The sequence below is a fragment of the Myotis brandtii genome, unplaced genomic scaffold (genome assembly GCF_000412655.1).
Source record: "Myotis brandtii unplaced genomic scaffold, ASM41265v1 scaffold205, whole genome shotgun sequence".
NCBI classification, from domain to species: domain Eukaryota; kingdom Metazoa; phylum Chordata; class Mammalia; order Chiroptera; family Vespertilionidae; genus Myotis; species Myotis brandtii.
The window spans coordinates 533,815-557,221 of NW_005357638.1; the positions used below are offsets into that span (position 1 = coordinate 533,815).

Below are 23,407 nucleotides of genomic sequence, written 5' to 3' on the forward strand. Positions count from 1 at the left end.
GCTAATCTAGCCTCTGCCTGAGGCTACCCAGCAGAAGCCAGCTGTAAAGCAATGCAAGTTGCCCTGGGGCCTTGGGGCAGCTGCAGTTTGTTAAGTTATTTTCTGATTACAAAGGGCCGGGCCTTTCATATGCAAAAGTCTCCATGGCATGTCTTTGGCAGGGCGGGGTCCCAGGGGATCAACAGGGCGGGCGGAGCGAGCTGTATGGCTGCTCTCAGTCCTGCCCTCAGAGGCCCTGGCAATCGCTGAGAGAGTGCCTCCGAGAGAAAGCTGCCCTCAAGTTCCAACCGATGCCAGACAGTCCCGTTTCTCCCATGTGAGTTTGGGTCCCCAAAGACTCGCCTGGAACTGGAGCTCAGAGCCTGAGACTCTGTCCCGAGTGAAAAAGACAATCGTGTCCTCAGCCGCCAGCCCTCTCCGCATGCACCTCCGCACCTTTGTATTTTACTTCCAGACCGCACCTTCTCTGAGTCTCGGTATGCTTTTCTCTTTCCTTCTAGTTGTAGAATTTCCACTCAGCTAGCCTTCCTGTGGTTCTGGATGATGTCTGTTCCGTCTTAGTTGTATTTTTGAAGTGGTTGTGCGAGGCAGCAATCTCCGGTGTTTATCTATGCCGCCATCTTGGTTTCTCCTCGGACAACTTTTTAAAAGGAAGATAACCAATCCATTAAAAAATGGGCAAAGGACCTAAATAGACATTTCTCCAAAGGGGACAGACAGAAGGCCAAAAGGCATATGAAAAAATACTCAAAATCACTAATCAGAGATGCAAATCAAAAAGACAATGCAGTACAACCTCACACCTGTCAGATGGCTATCATCAACAAATAATAAGTGTTGGCGAGGATGTCGGAACCCTCGTACACTGCTGGTGAGAATGCAGACTGGTGCAGCCACTGTGGAAAACAGTATCGAGTTTCCTCAAAAAATTAGAAATGGAACTCCCATTTGACCCACTGATGCCACTTATAGGAATAAATCCTAAGAAATTAGAAATACCAATCAGAAAGAATATATGCACACCTCTGTTCATAGCAGTACAATTTACAATAGCTAAGATTTAGAAACAGCCTAAGTGTCTATCAGCAAATGAGTGGATTAAAAATCTGTGGTACATGCACACAATGGAATACTTCACAGCTGTAAAAAAGAAAGAACTCCTACCATTTGCAACAGCATGGATGGACCTGGAGAGTATTATACTAAGCTAAATAAGCAAATCAGAGAAAGATAAGTATCACATGATCTCACTCATATATGGAATCTAATGAACAACATAAACTGATAAACAGAAATATATCCAGAGACATAGAAGCATTGAACAGACTGTCAAACCTCAGAGGGAAGGCAGGGGAGGGTGGGTGGATGGGAAGAGAGCTACCAATGAATTTGTATGCATATATGCATAACCTATGGACACAGACACGAGGGTGGTAAAGGCCTCAGGTCAGGAGGAAAGGCTAGGAGAGGTCAATAGGGGAAAAGGGACATATGTAGTATTTTCAACAATAATGATTAAAAAAAGAAAAAAAAACATGCCTAGATTACTATACTAGTGAATTCTTGTTTGAAGAAGTAACCACTATCTTACTGAAACTCTTCCATACCAAACTCTGACAATGACATTTAAGAAATATAATTACATTTGAAGTAGCATAATTAAATTTAAAGTAATATAATTAGTAATCCCAGAGTTGATTATTTTTCCAGGACCAGATGTATAACAGTTATATGGGGAATTGGAGAATCCATAACAGTCTTCTGAGGTTTCAGACTTCCTCGTCTTCACATTGCTTCAGATCAGCTCTTTATATTACACTAGAGGCCCAGTGCACGTAGGGTCCCTAGTGGCTGCCCACCGGGGCCTCCCTCCCTTCTCCCGACCTCCTGCCACTGGCCAGGGCCTCCCTCCCTTCCCCTGGCCAACCCCGCCCCCTGGTCGAACTCCTAGTCGAGGGGACAATTTGCATACTATGATTTTATTATATAGGATTTTCACTGATTCCCTCAGTTTTCTCTGATACATTTCTACTGCCCTCTTGTCTACTCTCAGGTGCTACCACCTTCTCTATCTATTCCATCTTTTGTGGTCCTTATATTCCCAAGAATAATGGGAATATATAGATAGTCAGCAACTAACTTCCTTATAGTGGCAGAACTCAAGACTCACTGCTTATCTGATTATAGGGCCCATGCTGCAAAGAACTAACCTTTATCAGCTCCTAGGATTAATTTTGTAGGAAAATATAGAGAACTGGGGAACCTTATCTGATCCCTTCAAGGTAGGTCTCAGGGTATTTTTTCACAAGCTTAGTCTTGCCCCTTTTTCCTTGCACCTGTATCCAGACCCTCAGCCAACTTTCTTCTCCTAGTGATAGGTATCATTATGTACTTATGTCCCCAAGACTCCTTTTTTTCTCCCTGTGCTTGTAAATATGCAAAAGTAAAATATATTAATTACTTGTTTTCTTTTGGCTTAATGGTATAATTTCTAATCACAATGGAGAAACAGACATGGGGAAAGAGGTAAATGGAACAAATGTAGAAAAATTATCTGTGTATATTAGGTTAAAGTATATAAAATTGCCATTATTCAATTTTGTATTACAAAGACAATTTTATATGAAATTGTTTCTAAATCCTTTCTGAGAGGGTAAATGAAAGCTCCTCTTCTTTTGTATCAGGAGTATCTATTCTTTGAATCCTGCCTTTATTTAAAAAAAATTTTTTTTTCAATTCCATTGACATACATTATATTAGTTTCAGGTGTACCATTCTGATTAGATATTTATATAACTTACAAAGTAACCACCCTTATAAATGTAGTACTCAGCTGCACCAAACATAGTTATCCTATATAATAAAGAGCTAATATGCTAATTAGGCCGAACAGCAGAACAACTGTCCGGACAACGTTCTGGATGCAGCCGGGGCTGCGAGGGCCCAGGCAGCTGGGTCTGTGAGGGCCAAGCCCCTTGCACGAATTTCATGCATTGGGCCTCTAGTTACAATATAATTGACTATAATCCCTATGCTATATTTTCCATGCCCATGACTATTTTGTAACTACTAATTTGTACTTCTTGTTCTCTTTCTAATTCTTTAAATTGTAGGGTTAAATACTGGTAGTTTGTTATTAATTTTTCTTGTTTTTTGAGGTAGGCCTGTAGTGCTATGACCTTCCCTCTCAGAACTGCTTTTGCTGTGTCCCAGAGATTTGGGGTTGTTGTGTGTTCATTTTCATTTATTTCCAGGAAGTTTTTCTTTCTTTATCTCATTGATAACCCATTCATTGTGTAATAACATGGTATTTAGCCTCCGTGTGTTTGAAGGTTTTTGAGTGTTTTTACTATAGTTGATTTCTAATTTTAATCCATTAAGGTCTGAGAAGATGATTGATATGATTTCAATTTTGAGCTTGTAGATACTTGTTTGGTGCCCTAACATGTAGTGTATCTTTGAGAATGACCCATGGGCACTTGAGAAGAATGTATATTCTGCAGTTTTGGGGTGAAATGTTCTATGCATGTTAATTAAATCCATTTGATCCAATGTGTCATTTAGAGTCACTGTTTCTGTCTTAATTTTTGTCTGGAAGACCTGTCCAGTCAAATCAGGGAAGTATAAAAATCCCCTACTGCTACTGTATTGCTATTGATCTCTCCCTTAAAGTCCTCTAGAAGTTTTTTTATGTATTTAGGTGCTCCTATATTGGGTGCATATGTTTACCAGGGTTATATCCTCTTATTGGATTGAACCCTTTAGTATATGTAGTGACCTTTTTTCCTGTTATGATGGCCTTAAGTTTGAAGTCTACTTTGTCAAATATGATTATGGCTACTCCAGCTTTTTTTGTTGGTTTGTTTCCATTTGCATGGAAAAAATTTTTACATCCCTTTGCTGTCATCCTGTGTGAGTCCTTTGTTCTGAGTTGGGTCTCTTGTAGACAGCATGTAATTGGGTCATGTCTTTGTATCCATTCAACTACCCTACGTCTTTTGATTGGATCTTTTAATCCATATACATTTGTTATTATTAATAGATACTTATTTATTGCTATTTTAATTCTGTATGCCTAGGTTTCTCTCACTTTTTCTTCTTCTGATTACAGCAGTCCCTTTAGCATTTCTTGCCATGCTGGTTTGGTGGTGATAAACTCCTTTAGCCTTCTTTTGTCTGGGAAGTTCATTATTTCACCATCTATTTTGAATGATAGCCTTGCTGGATATAGTAATCTTGGTTTCAGATGCTTGCTTTCCATTACCTTGAGTACTTCATGCCATTCCCTTCTGGCCTGTGGAGTTTCTGATGAGAAATCAGTTGTCAGCCTGATGGGAGCACCTTTGTCAGTAACAGTTTGCTTTTCTCTTGCTGCCTTTAAGAGTCTCTCTTTGTCTTTAATTTTTGGCATTTTAATTATGATGTGTCTGGGCATGGGCCTGTTTGGGTTCTTCTTGCTTGGAACGCTGTGCCTTCTTAACTTGTATGACTTTTTCCTTTACCAGGTTAGGGAAGTTTTCTGCCATTATTTCTTCAAACACAACTCTATCCCTTGCTCACTTTCTTTTCCTTCTGACACTCCAATTATGCAAATATTGTTACATTTCATGTTGTCCTACAGCTCCCTTAAGCTGTCCCTGTTTTTTAATTCTTTTGTTGTTGTTGTTGTTCTCAGTGTTTCTTGTATGACTTTTTCCTTTACCATGTTAGGGAAGTTTTCTGCCATTATTTCTTCAAACACAACTCTATCCCTTGCTCACTTTCTTTTCCTTCTGACACTCCAATTATGCAAATATTGTTACATTTCATGTTGTCCTACAGCTCCCTTAAGCTGTCCCTGTTTTTTAATTCTTTTGTTGTTGTTGTTGTTCTCAGTGTAATTTTTTTCTACCCTATCTTCTAATACACTGATCTGATCCTCGGCTTCCCCTAATCTGCTATGTATTCCTCCCAATGTCTTTTTTATTAGTGCTACATCATTCTGTATTTCCGACTGGTCCTTTTTTCATCATTACTGTATCTTTTCTCATGCTGTTGAGCATGTTTGCCATCATTATTCTAAACTCTATAACAGGTAAATGTCTTTTTTTTTTTCAATTTTAAAGGACTCAGTTTATTAACTGACCAGATTACAAAAATTACCATGGTAGATACCTTAATTCATTCTTCTAATAAGCCTATTGATCTTGTCTTCCCTGTTACCAGCATCTCCACCTTCTACAAAATGGGTGGTCTTTTCTTCATTTCACCTTGTGGAGAAGATACCTTGAAGGACCATAGAAAGTTGTTTACTTCTTTGAAGTGCTTTCCAACAGTATACATCTCATGAATCAGATCTTCCTTGCAGATGATGCCATATTTACCGGGAGATTGAGCAATCAATCTGTTAGAGCAATTCATTTTTTATTGATTTTGCCATAACCACGCTTGTAAATCAGTTCACTTACTGACTTCAGGTGTGGGTATCCCCATGCAATATATGGCTCCAGAATCCTCAGTATGTTAATCAAAGCCTTGTTGACCTTAACAAAGTTGCTGTTGAAGATCTGGCAAAGGCAAAGAAGCTGCAGCACTTTCCGGACCTTTGGGCTCACACCATTGATACCTCTGATCCTGATGACAAATGCCAATTTGGGTTCGGCAGGTACATAGAAGTTGCCAGCTTTTCTTGCCATCTTAGCCATTGGAATCTCAGTTCTGTACATCTGCCTGTATTCTTTGTGATAGTGCTTAGCCTTTTCATAGATGAGCTTCCTTCTTGTCTTTCAAAGTATTTTTTGGGCAAACTTCTTTCTCAGGCGCTTGATCTTCAGCTCTGCAAAATTCCTTCACTTTTTCTGGCACAGCAGGAACCTTCTTCTTCCTCTTCTCTTCCGAACCCTCCATGGTTCCAGCTGGAAAGAGTCAGATAAATTTCTTATCTCCATTTCATTTAGCTCTTCTGGAGAATTCTCTTGTTCTTTCATTTGAAAGTTGTATTTTTGTCTCCCCATTTTGGCTGCCTGTTTGTGTCTATGTATTTAGTAGATCTGCTACGACTTCCAGTCTTTAGTGCAGGACAATTTCAGACACTTTTTCTGACTGGCCCTGAGTACCCTGTTTGAGGCTATCATTAATCCACAGCTTATGGCTCCCTCTGCTGAGGTTGGATGCCTTTAGAAAGGACCAAGATGTGCATCAGGGTCTCCTTTTCCTAGCTCTGGGTCCAGAAGGAGATCAGGCAAAGACTCAAAGCCTCTAGAGATCTGCCTCTTTCTGCAGTTTGATTGTTATCAGCTTTGATTGGCCTCAGGCCATCGACCACAGGGTGTGGTGAGAGGTCTTCAAACAGGGTGTGGCAATTGCCTTTCCTCCAGGCAAAACCACCTGGATAGCAAAGGTCCATTGGAGAAAGGTGTCCTCCACAGTGTGAGGGAAAGATTCAGCACAGGAAACTGGGGTGGCTCCCCTCCAAACTCCAACTCTAGAATCCCAACCCTGGACTCTCCTCACACAGCTCTATTACACTCTGCCCTCCCTCTGCCGGAGACCAAGGTGAGTGGCTGCACAGGAAATTTTGTTTGTTGGCTCTTTAAGAGAGTGCCTGCATTTTAGGTGCCTCTAGCTGGCAGACAGCAACCCTGCTGCTTTTCACAACCAGGTGTTATGTGGACACCTTTCTCATTTCTGATGCTCTGGGCTGGGGAGACCAGCTTGGGGTTTAGACCCCAGAGTTCTCAATAGGAACTCTCCACAGCTGAGATATCCCTCCCGATCTTCAGCTGCTTTCTGTGGGAGCCTGACCACCCCTTTCGCATCTCCAAACTTCCTTCTGGTCGCTATGCAGGTTTTTTTCCTTCCTTGGTTATCAGGGTTCTTTCCAACTCGTCTTCTGTTGATTTTTCCAGGTGGTTTTTCTATATTTTAGTTGTATTTCTAGTTTGGTCCTGGGAGAGTGTCAGTGCAGCTCTGTTTACTCTACCACCATTTTTAATCTCCCATTTTTTACTTCTTAATCTCTTCTCCTTTTTAATAAAACCCATCCCACCAACTTACCTCCCATCTGGACACTATAAGTTGGTTCTCTGTATCTATGAGTCTGTTTCTGTTTGTTTATTTTGTTGTTTTGAGCCCACATATAAGTGAAATCGTGGCATTTGTCTTTCTCTATCTGACTTACCTTAGCACACTACCCTGTAGGTGCAGCCATGTTGTTGCAGATGGTAAGGTTTCATTCCTTTTTATGGCCGAGTACTATTCTGTTGTATATATGTACTGTGTATTTTATTCGGTTGTCTATTGATGGGCACTTAGGTTGCTTCCATATTTTGTTTATTATAAATAATGCTGCAGTGAACATAGGGATGCATATATCTTTTCTTTATTCTTTTTTTATTGAACTTATTTGGGTTAATCAAATTATATAGGTTTCAGGGGTACATTTCTATAATACATAATCTGTATATTGTATTGTGTGTTCACCATCCCAAGCCAGGTTTCCTTTCAGGATCATTTATCCTCCTGTATCTTTTCAAATTAGTGTTTTGGATTTCTTCAGATAAATATATCCAGAAGTAGAATTGTTGTGTCTTAAGGTAGTTCTAGTTTTAATTTTTTGAGGAACCTCCATACTATATTCCATAGTAGCTGCACCAATTTGCTTTCCCACCAATAGTGCCCAGCTGTTTAATTTTCTTCACATTCTCACCAACACTTGTTGTCTTTTTATGTATTGGCTAGAGGCCCAGTGCACGAATTCGTGCATGGGTGGGGGGCTGCCGGCCCAGGGGAGGGACCCTGGGAGGTTGGCCGGCCAGCCCACCAATCAGCAGGCCAGCCGGGTGGGGGGGAGGGGCCGAGGGAGGTTGGCTGTGGGAACGTACTGACCACCAGGGAGCACCAGAGATCTGATTGTGGTTTTAATTTTCATTTTTCTGATAATTAGTGACATTACACATCTTTTCATATTTCTATTAGTTATCTGTATTTCCTCTGTGGATAAATGTATATTCAGGTTCTCTAATTAGATTGTTTATATTTTTGGTGTTAAGTTCAATGGATTCTTTATAAATTTTGGATATTAACCCTTATGGGATGTATCATTGGCAACAATTTTCTTCCAATCAGTAGATTGTCTTTTCGTTTTCTTGCTAGTTTCCTTTGCTGTGTGCAAAAACTTAAATTTGATTTAGTTCCGTTTCTTTATATTTTTTTGTTTTTCTTTCTCAATGACACATATCCAAAAAGGTATTACTAAGAGCAATGCCAAAGAGTTTACTACCTATGGCTTCTAGGAGTTTTATGATTTTGGGTCTTACATTTAAGTTTTTACCATGCCATTTTTATTACTATAGCTTTGTAGTATAGTTTGTTATCAGGTAAAAGAAATTTGTTCTTTTTCAGTATTGCTGTATTTTAACATTATTTGTTCTAGTTCTGTGAAAAATGTCATTGGTAATTTGATAGATATGACATTGCATCTATCAACTGTTTGGGGTATTATGGACATTTTAATGATTTTAATCCTTCTATCCGTGAGTTCAGTATATGCTTCCATTTATTTGTATCTTCTTCAGTTTCTTTCTTCAATGTCTTACAGGTGTTTTATCTTCTTGGTTAAATTTATTCCTAGGTATTTCATTTTTGTTATTGTTGCAACTGTAAGTAGGACTATTTTCTTAATTTTACTTTCTCATAGTTTGTGAATATTAACTTTGCATTTTGCTACTTTACTGAATTCATTTATTAGTTCTAATAGTTCTTTAGTGACATGTTTAGGGTTCTCTGTGTATCATTTCACGTCATCTGCAAATAATGAAGTTTTACTTCTGCCTTTCTAATTTGGATGCCTTTTATTTATTTTTCTTTTCTGATAACTGTAGCCAGGACTTCCAATAATGTGTTGGATAAAATTGTTGAAAGTGGACATCCTTCTCTTGTTCCTGATCTTAAGGGAAATGCTTTTAGTTTGTTCCTGTTAAGTATGATGTTAACTGTGGGTTTGTCACATAAAGCCTTTGCTATGTTCAGCTATGTTCCCTCTGTTCCCACTTTTCTGAGAGTTATTAATGATGCTGGCTTTTGTTGAATGCTTTTTCTGCATCTGTTGATATGACCATATGATTTTTGTCTTTCACTTTATTTATGTGGTATATCATATTAATTAATTTGTAGGCGTTATATTAACCTTGTATCCCAGGAATAAATCCCTCTTGCTAATGCTGTATGACCAAGTATTGCTGAATTCAATTGGCTAATATTTTTTTTTGAGAGGTTTTTTTGTTTTGTTTTGTTTTGTTTTGTGTTTTTTGGAGAATTTTTCATCAGGAATATTGACCTATAATTTTCTTTTTTTGTTATGTCTGTGCTTGGTTTTGGAGTCAGGGTAATGCTAGCCTCATAAAATGAGTTTGGGAGCCTTCCCATTTCTTGATTTTTTTTTTTTAATAATTTGAGGACAATACATGTTATTTCTTTTTTATGTTTTAACTAGAAGCCCATTGCACGAAGATTCGCGCAATAGGCCTTCCTTCCCCTGGCTGCTGGCACTGGTTTTCCTCCGGCACCCAGGACCCAGGCCTTTGGTCCATCCACAGCAGAGAAGCCAAGCCTCTTCATCCTTCAGTCTTCAGTCTCCACTCCAGCTGGAGCCTTCAGTCTTCGCTCCTCGTCTGCGTATGCAAATTAACCACCATCTTTGTTGGGTTAATTTGCATAGTCACTCTGATTGGCTGGTGGGCATAGTGGAGTGACATCAATTTGCATGTTTCTCTTTTATTAGTGTAGACTAGAAGCCCGTTGCAGGAGGATTCCTGCAAGAATAGGGCTTCCTCGGGCCAATCGCGCCACCAAGCCCCGCTGCCCAGGGCCGCCCACGGGGGTCCCAGCTGGGGGCGGGGCTTAGGCGACCCATTTGCACCACCAAACCCCACCGCCCAGGGCCGCACACGGAGGTCCCGGCTGGGGCGGGGCTTAGGCAGCACACGGGGGCCCGGATGGCTGCTCGCGCTGGCCTGCCCTACCTGCATTATGCAAATTAGCCGCCATCTTTGTTGGTGGTTAATTTGCATATCACACTGATTAGCCAATGGGAGGCATAGTGAAGGTACGGTCAATTACCATGTTTGTCTGTTATTAGATAGGATTGCTTTTAGAGATGGAGGAAGGGAGAAGGAGAGAATAAGGGAGAGAGGGAGGAAGGGACAGAGTGAGAGAGAGAGAGGAAGAGAGAGAGAGAGAGAGAGAGAGAGAGGAAGAACAGTGTGAGAGAGATACATTGATAGGTTGCCTCCCACACCTGATGGGGGTTGGAACCTGCAACCTAGGTATGTGCCCTGACAAGGAATCGAACTCGTCATCTACAAATGCATGGAAGGACACTCCAACCAACTGAGCCACACCAGCCAGAGCTAGGTGTTAATTCTTTTTTACCTCTTTGGTAAAGTTCACCCATGAAGCTATCAGGTCCTGAACTTTTTTGGTTGTGAGGTTTTTTTTTATTACTGATTTGATTTCAATAGTAGTTATCGGTCTGTTCAAATTTTCTGTTTCTTCTTGAGTTGGTCTTGGAAGATTGTATGTTTAGGAATGTATCCATTTTTTCCAGACTGTGTAATTTTTAGCATATAATTGTTCATAGTATTTTCTTATAATCCTTATAATTATTATAAATTCTTACAAATTCTGTGATGTCTGGTGTCACTTCTCTTTTATTCTGATTTTATTTATTTGGGTCCTCTTTTTTTTTCTTGATGAATTTGATTAAAGGTTTATCAATTTTGTTTATCTTTTCAAAGAACCAGCTCTTGTTTTCTTTGAACTTTTGTATTGTTGTGTTAGACTATTTTATTTATTTCTGCTCTGAGTTTCTTTTTTTTTTTTTAGTCCATTCCCTTTCTATGTCCCTGATTCATTATAATCACCAGTTCATTCTGTACATCAGATTATTTATTCACTTGGTTCTTAGATTCACTTGTTGATAGATGCATGTTTGTTGTTCACAATTTGTATCTTTACCTTTTTCTTCTTCCTCTTCTTAAAGGATACCTTTCAGCATTTCGTATAATACTGGTTTAGTGGTGATGAACTCCTTTAGCTTTTCCTTATCTGTGAAGCTCTTTATCTGACCTTCAATTCTGAATGATAGCTTTGCTGGATAAAGTAATCTTGGTTGTAGGTTCTTGGTATTCATCACTTTGAATATTTCTTGCCATTCCCTTCTGGCCTGCCAAGTTTCTGTTGAGAAATCAGCTGACAGTCGTATGGGTATTCCCTTGTAGGTAATTGAGTCTCTTTCTCTTGCTGCTTTTAAGATTCTCTCTTTGTCTTTTGCTCTTGGCATTTTAATTATGATGTGTCTTGGTGTGGTCCTCTTTGGATTCCTTTTGTTTGGGGTTCTCTGCGCTTCTTGGACCTGTAAGTCCATTTCTTTCACCAGGTGGGGGAAGTTTTCTGCCATTATTTCTTCAAATAGGTTTTCAATATCTTGCTGTCTCTCATCTTCTGGCACCCCTATTATTCTGATGTTGGTACGCTTGAAGCTGTCCCAGAGGCTCCTTACACTATCTTCGTATTTTCGGATTCTTTTTTCATTTTGCTTTTCCGGTTGGGTGTTTTTTGCTTCTTCGCATTTCAAATCTTTGACTTGATTCTTGCGCTCCTCTGGTCTGCTATTGGGTGTCTGTATAATATTCTTTATTTCAGTCCGTGTATGCTTAATTTCTAGTTGGTTCTTTATCATAGCATCGAGGGTCTCATTAGTTTTCGTGACTCTCTCCTCAAGTTTATTGACAGCTTCTAGCACATTTTTGCAAGCCCTCAAAATTGCGATTTTTAGCTCTATATCCTCCATTTCTGTCATGTTTTTTTGTCTCCGCATTTTTTATGCTTTCTTGGTGCACCCCCTAGTGGTCTTTGTGCGCAGTCTTGTTCTAGTTGAGCCTTGATTGTTGTAGTTAATACTAGAGGGATTTGACCACCAGGCCGACTGGCTGTGTGAATCAGCTGTGTCTGCCGCGGAAAACTTCTGTCCTCTGGGGAGGTGCTAATCTAGCCTTTGCCTGAGGCTATCCGGCAAATGGCTCTGCGCAGGGCTTGGGCGGGGCGGGCTCAACAGGGCGGGCGGAGGGAGCCGTTATGGTGCCCTCAGTCCTGTTCCCAGAGGCTCTGCTTCTCAGAACCCCCGGAACCGCTGCAAACCTCGGAGGGAAAGCTGCCTTCCAACTGATGCCAGACACTCCCGCTTCTCCCGTTTGGGTCCGAGTCCCCAGCGATTCGCCCGTATCTGGAGCTCAGAGTCTGAGACTCCCCCCTGACCGAAAACGACAACCGCGCTCTCAGCCACCAGCCCGCTTTGCGCGCGCACCTCCGCACCTGAGTTTTTTCCACACTGCGCCTCCTCTGAGCCTCGGTGTGCTGTTATTTTTCCTTCTAGTTGAAGAGTCTCTCCTCAGCCAGCCTTCCTGTGGTTCTGGGTGATGTCCGTTCCGTCTTTTAGTTGTATTTTTGAAGTGGTTGTTTGCGGCAGCAGTCTCCGGTGTTTACCTATGCCGCCATCTTGGTCTCCATCATTCCTGCTCTGAGTTTCTTTGTTTCCTTCCTTCTCCTTTTGGGCTTTGTTTATTGTCCCTTTTCTAGTACCTTTAGGTGTAAAGTTAGATTATGTATTTGAGATTTTTCCTATTTCTTGAGATAGGATTGTATTGATATGGCTTTCCCTCTTAGAACTGCTTTTGCTGTGTCCTATAGATTTAGGGTTCTTGTGTTTGCATTTGCATTTTCTCAAGATACCTTTGTTGTTGTTGTTGTTAATTTTCACCTGAGGATATTTTTTCCATTGTTTTTTGGAGAGAGTGAAAGAGTGTGAGGGGGAGAGAGAGAGAGAGAAACATCAATGTTAAGGAGTCACATTAACTGGTTACCTCCTACACATGCCCTACCTGGGGTGGGGAGCAACCTGCAACTTAGGTACTTGCCCTTGACTGGAAATTGAACCCACGCAATTGACCAGGGCCAGGGCTTAAGATATATTTTGATTTTTTCTCTGATGCTATTGTTAACCCATCTACATTAAGCAGCAGGTTAATTTAGTCTTTGTGAGTTTCTGTGTTATTTAGTCTTATTCTTATAATTGATTTGTAGTTTAATACTGATGACTGGAACGGTGAACCGAGGTGTTTTTCCTGGGATCGTGTCTTGCTACACTGAAGAATGAGCTCCGCACACCAGAAGATTTAAGCAAAAGTGTGGAACATTTATTACAAGCAGATTCAGACTCCCCACAAGGGGAGGGGTGGCCCAATAATGGGTTGTCCGTTAAAGCCTTGTAGTCCAGAAGTATATATTTGCTAGAAGCCTGCTCTGTATCTACCTGTGTCGTCACCTGATTGATTCCCTCAATTGTTTTTGCCAAGCTACGGACCTGAACTTTCCCTGTTTTTATGTGTTCCTTCTCTGTTCCTATGTTGAACTTTCTGTTTCTATGCATTCGTACACCTTGTGACTATAGGCCAGTGATGGCGAACCTATGACACGCATGTCAGAGGTGACACGCTAGCTCATTTTTTTGGTTGATTTTTCTTTGTTAAATGGCATTTAAATATATAAAATAAATATCAAAAATATAAATCTTTGTTTTACTATGGTTGCAAATATCAAAAAATTTCTATATGTGACATGGCACCAGAGTTAAGTTAGGGTTTTTCAAAATGCTGACACGCCGAGCTCAAAAGGTTCGCCATCACTGCTAGGCTCTCCCTTGTTTTCCCATGCCTCCCACTTTGAATTCAGAAACATGTTATTATTTCTGGTTGGTTGGTTCCTGTGATTAGGCTGCTCAAACTGCCATGTCTGTCCCTGCCTATGTTTCACCTGCCTTTGTTTTCCACTGGACCCCTGCCCTATCTGCCTGCATGTCAAGTTAACCCTCTCAATACCATTGTGATCTTAGAGGATGCTTGATATGACTCCAATCTTCTTAAACTTATTGAAACCTGTTTTTAGTCTGACATGTAGTCTTACCCTGAAAAATAGGGATTTCAGAGAGGAAGGGAGAAGGAGAGAGAGATTAGAAACATCAATAATGAGAGAGAATCATTGATCGGCTGCCTCCTGCATGCCCCACACTGGGGATCGAGCCCACAGAGGTTATGTGCCTTGACCAGGAATCAAACTGTGACCTCCTGGTTCATAGGTCGTTGCTCAATCACTGAACCACGCCGGCCAGGCTGTATTCTTTTTTATTATTATTTTTTTAATTTTATTGATTTCAGAAAGGAAGGGAGAGAGAGATAGAAACATCAATAATGAGAGAGAACCGTTGACCGGCTGCCTCCTGCACGCCGCCGCTGGGGATCGAGCCTTTGCAACCCTGGCATGTGCCCTTGACCGGAATCAAACCTGGAACCCTTCAGTCCACAAGCCCATGCTCTATCCATGGAGCCAAACCAGCTAGGGCCAGGCTGTATTCTTGATATGAATGTATATTATCCTGCTTTGGGGTGAAATGCTCTAAAAATATCGATTAAAACCATGTGGGCTAATGTGTCATTTAAAGCCATTGTTTCTTATTATTTTTCTGTCTGAATGATCTGTCCATTGATGTCAGTGGGTGTTACAGTCCCATATAATAACTATTATTGTTGATTTCTCCTTTTCTTTTTTTGTCTTGGAGAGTTATACAATTAAAATGTATTTTATTCTGTGTTGCAAGTAGGATTCTGAAACATTCTTGGAAAGTTAATGAGTAGAACCTGGAGAAGAGAATGAAAAGCATGGCTTCCATAAGCCTATAGATCTAACTTCCCAGGAAAATATGGGGTACAGGAGCAAGTTAAATAGCACCGTGAGGAAGCAGTTGATCAAATCAAGAATGTGGGACATTCCATAGGACATTTGGCCTGGGTTCTTTCAAAATTCAGTATCATGGAAAAGAATAAAAGGTCAGGGATCTGCTTTCAATTAAAAGAAAATGATGAGAATGCAATGAATGAACCATATTGGATCTAGATTTGAGGGGAAATATTATTAAAGCATTTTAGGGACTGTTAGAAAAATTTGAATATGGACTAATTCAATGAGATTAATGTTGTAGGCAGCGTGAACGATACCAAGTGTCTGACCCATGGGGTCAGACCAAACCTGGATTCAGCAACCCTTGGTACTTGGGTTCTGGCTAGGAAAGAATTCAGAGCAAGACCCAAACTGTAAGAGAACATTTATTTTGTAAATCACAGAGGTAGAAGAAATAATTCCTAGAAGAGATGGGTTTAGGGAACAAGTTATGAAGGTAAAGGAAGGGCCCTTGGAACTTGGGAGTGAGGAAGCTAATGGTAAGGTGCCTGGGGAGCTAAAAGGTAGGTGGGAAGAGGGAGTGGGGAGGGAAAGGCATGGGCGTGCTTCCTGGAGGGAAAACTCTGATTTCTCCCTTTTTACTGGCGAAACAAGACCTCAGTTCCTGTCTTCTTGAAGGAAAGATTTAAATTAAGACACAACGTGTAGAAAAGCAAGCAAGAATTTACTGACAGAAGAATCAACAGGAGAGCCTAGGCTGGGCTGCTTTGGCTCACTGGGAAGTCAGAGAAGAGGGGGCCTTGGAGACAGGTTCAGGGATTTAGCCCAAGATGAGCTGTCACTGCCCATTGTTCTACTGGTTGCAAGTTTGGTGGAGTCCCTTGGAGTTGAGGAGATAGGTACCTGTAGAAGGAAGATCAGGGGTGTTGGGGTGCGCGAGGGGGGTAATGGCATTGGCATGCTCCCTGGAGGAAGAGTGCACTGTGACCTCAGGGATTTTAAAAGCTGGGTGTTTAGGGGAGGATGATCAATAGAATATTCATCAGCTTTATGCTGATGTACAGTTAGATTTATTATCTTAATTTGTCTTGTCCTTGGATGTGATTGGCAAATGCTACTAATTGGATTTCTGTTAACTATCTCCCTGAGTAAGATGATTTAAGCTATTTACCCTCTCATTGGATAGGAGAGTGCAAACCATTTACTCTTAAGTGTCCTTGTTTAGGAAAAATAGGATTTACTAGATGGCTGCAAACTGTTGTTTAACTATCTATCTTAGTTTTCCTATTCTGCTTATCCTGGAATTTCCCTAGCTTCTTACTATACTATAATACCTTTATGTTCATCAATATTTGCTTTATAAATTTTGGTGCTCCTAGCTTGGGTAATATTTACCAGTGTAATATGCTCTAGTTGGATTGATCCTTGTATCATTATATAGTGTCCGTCTTTGTCTCTTGTTATAGTTTTGTTTTCAAGTCTGTTTTGTCTGATAGAAGTATTGCTACCTCAACGTGTGTGTGTGTGTGTGTGTGTGTGCGTTTTCATTTCCACTTGCTTGAAATATCTTTTTCCATCCCTTTACTTTCAGCCTCTTGTAGGCAGCATATGAATGAGTCTTATTTTCTTATCCATTCAGCCATCCTGTGTCTTTTGATTTCAGTACTTAATCCATTTATGTTTAAAATGATTATTGATGGGTATGTAGTTATTGTCATCATATTTGTTCTTTTTTTCTCTCTCTCTTTCTTAAAAAAGTCCCTTTAACATTTTTAAAAAAATATATTTTATTGATTTTTTACAGAGAGGAAGGGAGAGGGATAGAGAGCCAGAAACATTGATGAGAGAGAAACATCGATCAGCTGCCTCCTGCACACCTCCCACTGGGGATGTGCCCGCAACCAAAGTACATGCCCTTGACCGGAATCGAACCTGGGACCTTTCAGTCCACAGACCAATGCTCTATCCACTGAGCCAAACCAGCCAGGGCCCCTTTAACATTTCTTGTAATACTGGTTCTGTGGTGATGAACTCCTTTAGCTTTTTTTCTTGCCTAGGAAGCTCTTTATTTCTCCATAAATTCTAAATTATAGCCTTGCTGGTTAGAATAGTCATGATTGTAAGTTCTTGCTTTTCATCACTGAATATTTCTGCCAATCCCTTTTGGTCTGGAAGTTATCTGTTGAGAAATGAGCTGACAATTTTATGGGACCCCCCTTGCAGCCTGCCAGGGTCTGCAGACCTTGGACAGTTTTTAAGAAAGTTTGTAGTGTGGGTGCTAGTTGGGTGGGTAAGTGGGTGGGTGGTCCTCAGAGAGTCACCAGGGTGAGGGGAGTGGTGGTCATCAGGTTAATACACATTTAAATTTTGCCCCTGCGTTCACCTGCAGGCTATGGGTGGGGAGGATTCAACACTGAGATAATGGTGGTACTTACCCCAAAGCACACAATTCAATTTTCTGGAATGTCTCAGTCCCCTTTAGTGCTGTCCCTTCTTGGAGCTTAGGTGAGTGTTTGCGAGGGAGTGTGTCTGTGTGCCCGTCCTTTAAGAGGAACTCCTGGGACTCCAGCTGCCCTCTGTCTGACTGAAGCACTACTTTATTCATATACACAGCCAGAAGTTAGGGGGATTTACATCTCTTTCCAGCACTGGGGAGCACAGAGTGGACCTGGGACACACCACTCCTCAGGGGGACCTCTGCAGCAGAGATATCCCTCCTGATTATCAACCACTACACGTGGGTGTAGGACCAGCCTGTTTTGCATCTTTGCCCCTCATATTGATTTCAGCTTGGTTTCTTTATATTCTTAGTATTAGGACTGGAAAGTAAAATGATTTTTAAAGCTTCATCATTTATTGACATTTGCAGATTCACTAAACTTTCATAGCTATTCTCAGGTCAGTGACATTGTGAGCTCTTAAGAATTTATAATGTCTGCTGCTAGGTCTGAATAAATACTTTGCTGAATTTCATAAACTTCTGGTTGTGACTGCAGGCTTTTTCTTCGGGTTTTTAAAATGTAGATCACTGACTCTAGAGCTAGTGAAAGACTAGGAGGAATTTTTAAGTTCTTTCTATAGTACTGTAGCAGTGTACAAACATGGTATATTCTGGTTATAGAGGGAGTGAGGAGACTTAAGTACAAGGCACTCTACCATATATATAGAAACAGTCTTCTCAAGCTAATTGCCATTTGCATACTATATTAAATAAACATAAAGGAGTAGGGAGAAAAAGACATAATGGAGTGGTTTTATGTTTATTCCTAAAAAGGGGAAAGAGTAGCCTTTTTGTTTTGTTTTGTTTTGTTTTGTTTTGTTTTGTTTTGTTTGCCAGAAAGACCATGTAAGCTGTTAGCCATTTATTTCCTAGCAAAGCAAACTACTTTCAAATTCTAACTGGCAGATTTCTTCTCCCTGGTGTTTAAAATCTTTCTCTAACAATACATGCTACTGAGGATAATGTATAGATCCAAGAAAGGCTTTGCTCAACTGTATCTTTGTAGTCTCCTATTTGTTTAACAGTTTTGTCTAACAGCAGTATCATTGGTAAAGAGTAGAGTAGATATAGATATATTGTTTAGAATTTTTCCCTGCTATATCTGTATCACCATTGGTAGTTTTATTTCTTTTGCAGAGTTTAATGTCTACTTAAGCAAAGTCTTTTTTAATATTTTTTATTGATTTTTAGGGAGAGAAAGAGAGAGAGAAATATTGATGTGAAAATGAAACATCCATCGGCTGCCTCCCACACACCCCTTACCAGAGATCAAGCCCACAACCTAACTGGGAATCGAACCGGCAACCCTTCAGTACAAGGATGATGCCCAACCAAACTGAGCCACACCACCCAAGGCATGATAAGTAAAGTCTTATTACACTAGAAATTATAACTCAGTTTTTCTTTGTAGATTAATGACTGTCATGTAATAAAATAATCCTGGTGCATAGGATTGGAATTAATATCTGTTTGCATCACCTAGCTTAGAGTGCTGCCCTGTAGATTAATATTGTCACTCCAAGGGGGCTAGGCAGAAGATTAAGGATGAATTGGTACAATGGCATCCTTGTTATTAAAAAATAAAAAATGCCTAGCCAGTAGTGAAACAGCAATTATTTTTATATTTTAAGGACATTATCCTGTTATTTAACAGTTGGTCATCATCCGATAGCAGTACAAACATTTGAAATTCAGAACACTATATTTCAAGCAGAATAAGTGGATTTAAGTTTAGTAGTGCATCATTTTGTGAACATTTCAGAAAGCACATTATAGTATAATGAGTATGAGAGCATTTTTCCTCCTCAGTACTTTAATTCTTAATTAAATTGTCAGGGTATTGTTGTTTTTTCAAACTATACCCTCTTAGAGGATAGGGAAGACATGTGTTTAACCTGGTGTTCTCAACTCTTAGCAGGCCTTCATGTTTATTATTTCAGTACTTAATAAATACACATAATAAAAAATGAATTGTAGGTGTAGTTCTGAACTTACTTTGCTATGATCTGTACTAGTCTGCTCCACACTTTGCTCTCATTATTTTTTAAGCAAATCACATCACCCAAAACTTATAACCTACCATAGTCCTGAGATGTTTTGGGAGCCTGAAAAGAAGATTGAAATTTAACTGGCATCATGGGATCTCAGTTGGTTTAGCAATTTCTCATACCTGACTTGGTAATACATGTATAATAATACTAAATGGCATCCGCTCTCAAGAGGTTTTGGAGTTGATTGCAACTGAAATTTATTTCAGGAAAGAAAATAGATACTGTAATTAAAAGTGCTATGGGAGAGACTAAAAATTACTGTATATGATAATCTGTTCATTTGAAGACCTAAATTATGTATTTAAATATGATACTATGAAAAATAATTTTCCTAGTTGGAAAATTAATAAACTCCATCATAAGTAATTATGGATTTTGAACACTAATCTTAGGATATTCATTAACTTTTATCTCTTTTTTTTTAAAAAAAACAAACAAAGGTTTATTTTCTTATGTAAACAAGGGATCTAAAAGCAGTAGCGTTTGCTCAACTGCTCAGTGAGGTCAGGAGCCAACAGCCTGGTCTTCCCCTCAGGGTTGCAACATGGCTGCTGCAGCTCCTTTGCAACCACATCGAGGCAGGAAGGAAGGAGAACGAGGTGCACTAGCCACAGGGGTCTGTTTTCACAGGCAAGGACAAAGTTTCCCAGAGAAGACTTCCACTTAATTCTCACTCGCTATCACTGTAATTCCTTTCCCTAAAGGGAAAGTGGGAAAGAAAAGATGTTAGCTTTTTCCAGACGTTATCATGCAAGGCAGCCAGAACTGCTGGAGTTCTTTTTTTTTTTTTAAATCTCTTTTCTTAATAATTGTGTTTATTTCCTGACATAAGATATAACTGGAGAAAGAAGGTAAGGGCTGCATATTTTTTACTGAATAATTATCAACTCTATATAACAGTCTTATTAACAAGCCAGCTGAATCTTACTCCCTAAATGCATACATTTGTAAGATGCTTCATATGAGAACATAGAGGGTACCAAAGATATGAATTTATTGTAGAGAAGATTTAATTGTGCTATTATACAGGGTGAGGCAGAAGTAGCTTTACAGTTTTTCATATGGAAATTAACACAATAATAAATAGTAATATAAGAATAAGGTCTGTGTTTCATCTACTCAACTCTAAACCTACTTTTGTCCGACCCTATATTGTTTTTAATTTAAATATTTTGTGTTCTGTGTCATTTAAACATGTCAAGATTCCTTTTCCTGATACCAAAACTGGTTTAAAGATCGTCATTCACTATTATGGGACCAAGTTGTGTGTGTGTGTGTGTGTGTGTGTGTGTGTGTGTGTGTGTGTGTTTAAAGAGACATGTAGCTGATTCTCCCTGCCCTCACCTTTATTTCATTTTTTTTATTTACTAGAGGCCCGGTGCACGAATTAGTGCACCAGTGGGGACCCTCGGGCTGGCCTGCGGGATCGGGCCGAAACCGGCTCTCTGGCATTCTATAGGGGGGTCTTGGATTGCGAGAGGCCACAGGCCAGGCTGAGGGACCCCACCAGTGCACAGTCAGGTCGGGGAGAGACCTGGGAGGTTGGCCAGCCGGGGAGGGACCGGGGAAGGGCTCCAGGACATGTCCAGCCCATCTTGCTCAGTCCTGATTGGCTGGACCCCAGCAGCAAGCTAACCTACCGGTCAGAGCATCTGCCCCCTGGAGGGCAGTGCACGTCATAGTGAGCGGTTGAGCGGCCTTAGTATATCATTAGCATATTACTCTTTGATTGGTTGAATGGCTGAGCGGACACTTAGCATATTAGGATTTATTATATAGGATTTTTAAATATGTTTTTATTGCTTTGAGAGAGAGAGGAAGGTAGAGAGAGAAAAATCAGTGGGAAAGAGATACATCTAAGAGCTTGCCTTCTGCACCTCCCTACCCACAACACTGAGAATTGAACCTGCAAAGCAGGCATAATTCCTGACCACAATCGAACCAGCAGACTTCTGCTGTATGGAACAACACTCATGCAACTGAGCCACACCAGTCAGGGCATGGGACCAAGTTTTGTTTGTTTATTCTACGATAAAATAATGTATCCTTATTGTAAAACATTTAAACTTTAAACATTCAGAACAAGCATAACATCTATGCTTCAATACCGAATGTAAAAAAGTAAAAGTAGCCTGGCTGGTGTTGCTCAGTGATAGAGCATCAACCTATGATCCAGGAGGTCATGGTTTGATTCCCATTCAAGACACATGCCCGGGTTGCAGGTTCGATCCCCGCTGATTCTCTGTCATCATTGATGTTTCTATCTCTCTCCCTTTCTCTCTAAAATCAATACAAACGTTTTTTTAAAAAGCAATGGAAAAAATATCCTCAAGTTAGGATTAACAACAAAAAAGACATTTAAACCAATAATTCTTAAATTGTGATACTAAATTAGGTAATGTTAAACTTTCATTGGTTTATACACATTTTTTTAAAATATATTTTATTGATTTTTTTACAGAGAGGAAGGGAGAGAGATAGAGAGTTAGAAACATCGATGAGAGAGAAACATCGATTAGCTGTTTCCTGCACACCCCCTACTGGGGATGTGCCCACAACTAAGGTACATGCCCTTTTCCAGAATCAACCCCGGGACCCTTCAGTCCGCAGGCCAACACTCTATCCACTGAGCCAAACCAGTCAGGGCGGTTTATACACATTTTTAAAAATTAAGTAAATAGGTAGTACTATTTCACTTATAAGTTAATTTTTAAACTTTCAGCATTAGCTGTAAATAAGTAGATAGTCATGATAATACTAAATCCCTGAAATTTACTATTACTATGTTAACAAAACCACTGCAGAATCTCAGAGGCTTTTTTTCTCATTTATGCTATTGTCCCAAGTATTTTTGGTCTTAGGCAACTAGGCTGACACAGATTCCATTGTAATATGTACATTTATAATCCCTGTAATATGGGGAGTGGAGCATGGAAAATTGCTTATGGACTCTTAAACTTCCTGCCCAGAAGTATTATATACCACTGAGTTGACCCTATGAGTTCCATAGGCCTTGCCTAATTTCATAGGTCATGAGGCAGTATTTTACTGTGTTCTTGACAAAACTAAAAATATTTGTGAATAGCTATAATGAATATCACAACTAACTTGGACAAGTTACCTAACCTCTCTGTGGGATCACATTGTTCACTGTAAATAGAGCTCCTGCCCTAGCTGGTTTGGCTCAGTGGATAGAGCATCAGCCTGTGGACTGAAGGGTCCCAGGTTCGATTCTGGTCAGGGGCACATGCCTGGGCTGTGGGCTCGATCCCATGTAGGGGGCATGCAGGAGGCAGCCGATTAATGATTCTCTCTCATTGATGTTTCTATCTCTCTCTCCCTCTCCCTTCCTCTCTGAAATCAATAAAAATATTTTAAAATAAAAAATTAAATAAATAAATAAATAAATAAATAAAATAGAGCTCCTAATGATTAGATCTACCTCATGGTAGTTGTGAGGATTAAATGGGATAACATGTTAAACTCTTAGAATAATGCCTTAGTAAGTACTCAATACAATTTTGCTGCTATTACTGCTACCATTATTTTTAGGCTCTCATGTGATAGACATCACACTACCTGCTTTTCATGGATTAATTCTTAAATAATTCCTAAAGTAGGTACTATTACTATTCTCATTTACAGATGAGAAAACTTAGGTTCAGAGATATTAACTAACTTTCCCAGATTCCACAGCTGAAAAATGAAAGGATTTGAATTCAGAAAGTCTGATTTCAGAACCTTCAGTATTAACTATGACTCCCTTCCAGATAGCAAATAAATACTGACAGAAGAATTCTGAAATGTATACTGTGTATACTATGGTTAGATAACTCTGTGGTGTGTGTATATGTACATATATGTTCATGGTTATGACTTTTTTATATATATACTAGAGGCCGAGCACGCGAAATCGCGCGAGACCCAGACCCCCACTGCCCCCTGGGACCCAGACCCCCGCCGCACCTTGGGACCCAGACCTCCGCCGTGCCGACGGGTCCCCAGACCCACTGCTCTGTGAGACCCATCAATGAACCTCCTGGTGACCAGTCGTTTGGTCGTTATGGTGTTACGGCCACTGGCCTTT

At 40.1% G+C, this 23,407-nt stretch overlaps 1 protein-coding gene and 1 pseudogene across 1 annotated transcript in view; one reads left to right on the forward strand and one right to left on the reverse strand.

Annotated features, from left to right (window-relative positions):
• HMG20A (high mobility group 20A) overlaps positions 1-23,407 on the forward strand; it is a 131,080-nt gene that overhangs the window by 12,479 nt on the left and 95,194 nt on the right. The window lies entirely within an intron of this gene.
• On the reverse strand, positions 5,084-5,887 carry LOC102249124 (annotated as a pseudogene).